The following is a 2,027-nucleotide window of genomic DNA, read 5'->3' on the forward strand; positions in this document are numbered from 1 at the left end:
TCCTGCAATTCACAGACACACGGGAGCTGCAGCTCTTGCACTTCTGGCTCTTCCTGGGCATCTACCTGGCTGCCCTCCTGGGCAACACCCTCATCATCACTGCCATAGCCTGCGACCACCGCCTCCACACCCCCATGTACTTCTTCCTGCTCAACCTTTCTGTTCTTGACCTGGGCTCCATCTCCACCACTGTCCCCAAAGCCGTGGCCAATTCCCTCTGGAACACCAGGGACATCTCCTACACAGGATGTGCTGTCCAGCTTTTTCTCTTTGCCTTCTTGGTAGGAGCAGAGTACTGTCTTCTCACCGTCATGGCCTATGACCGCTATGTTGCCATCTGCAAACCCCTGCACTATGGGACCCTCCTGGGCAGCAGAGCTTGTGTCCACATGGCAGCAGCTGCCTGGGGCAGTGCTTTTTTCAATTCTCTCCTGCACACAGCCAATACATTTTCACTACCTCTCTGCCAAGGCAATGCTGTGGGCCAGTTCTTCTGTGAAATCCCCCAGATCCTCAAGCTCTCCTGCTCACACTCCTACCTCAGGGAGGCTGGGCTTCTTGTTGTTAGCGTCTTTGTGGGCTTTGTGTGCTTTGTTTTCATTGTGCTGTCCTATGTGCAGATCTTCAGGGCCGTGCTGAGGATCCCCTCACAGCAGGGACGCCACAAAGCCTTTTCCACGTGCCTCCCTCACCTGGCCGGGGTCTCTCTGTTTATCAGCACTGCCATGTTTGCCTACCTGAAGCCCCCCTCCATCTCCTCCCCATCCCTCGATCTGGTGGTGGCAGTGCTGTACCTGGTGGTGCCTCCAGCAGTGAACCCCCTCATCTACAGCATGAGGAACCAGGAGCTCAAGGAGGCACTGAAGAAGCTCATTCAATCTGTAGCCTTTCAGCAGCAATAAGCTGCCCATGTCTCTTCACCAGTGATTTCCAATGTATCTGGGGAACCTCCTGTGCTTTGGGCATTTTATCTGTGATAATTCTCTTTCTCCAGGAATGTCTGCATGCAGTCCACTTCTCCAGAGGCATGAACCCAGTCTGTCTGACCCAAAGGTCTTTGCACATGTGCCTGGCTCAATGACACAGCTGGCCTCCCATGTCACATCTCTGTAATAAATGGGGGTTTCATCAGTGCCGGTGTCTGGAGGTTGGGCTCTTTTTCCAAAGCTGAGGTCAGGAACAGGCTGAAGGGATTTCCCCCACAAGGCCGTGCTGCTGTGCTGGTGTTCTCCATGGGCTGAAGGCAGTAGGGCTCAGGGTAATGTGTTTGGGAATGGGACTGGAGGGAGCTTTCAGTGGTGGCCTCCCTATTTGGCCACTCTCCACAGGTTTATGGCTGAGTTTTTCTGCATGGCCATTTTTGCCTCCTCCTGATGGACTCCGGGCCTGCCCTGGGGGAATGGCCAGCCCTGCTCGACCTCTCTCCTTGTCCAGACCCTGGCAGACCCCGGGTCAGGGGTGTCTATGAAACCCTACATGGGGTGCGGATAGGGCTGGGTAGGTTCCAGGACCTGGGGGAGGCTGTCTCAATTAGGAGGAACAGAAGGGGGACAGGGCGCAAGCGATGTTGTCCTGGTTTCAGCTGGGATAGAGTTAATTTTCTTCTTAATAGCTGGTATAGTGCTGTGTTTTGGGTTTAGGGTGGGAACAATGTTGAGAACACACTGATGTTTTGGTTCCTGCTAAGTAGTGCTAAGTCGTTGCTAAGTAGTGCTCACACTGGTCAAGGGCTTTTCAGCTTCCCATGCTCTGCCGGATGCGTAAGAAGCTGGGAGGGGGCACAGCCAGGACAGCTGACCCAGACAGCCAAAGGGCTGTTCCATACCCCATGACGTCATGCTCAGTATAGAAGCTGGGGGAAGAAGAAGGAAGGGGGGGATGTTCGGCGTGATGGCATTTGTCTTCCCAAGTATCCATTACACGTGATGGAGCCCTGCTTTCCTGGGAATGGCTGAACACCTGCTTGCCGATGGGAAGGAGTCAATGAATTCCTTGCTTTGCTCTGCTTCTGCATGCGGCTTTTGCTT

The 2,027-nt window shown here is 54.1% G+C and overlaps 1 pseudogene; it reads left to right on the forward strand.

The window, feature by feature from the left end:
- Nucleotides 1-311: 311 nt before the first annotated feature.
- On the forward strand, nucleotides 312-927 carry LOC148050364 (olfactory receptor 14J1-like; annotated as a pseudogene).
- The last annotated feature ends 1,100 nt before the right edge of the window (nucleotides 928-2,027 follow it).

This window comes from Nipponia nippon, unplaced genomic scaffold, assembly GCF_047370975.1.
Source record: "Nipponia nippon isolate SJK-2023a ecotype South Korea unplaced genomic scaffold, ASM4737097v1 scaffold_88, whole genome shotgun sequence".
Taxonomy (NCBI): Eukaryota; Metazoa; Chordata; class Aves; order Pelecaniformes; family Threskiornithidae; genus Nipponia; species Nipponia nippon.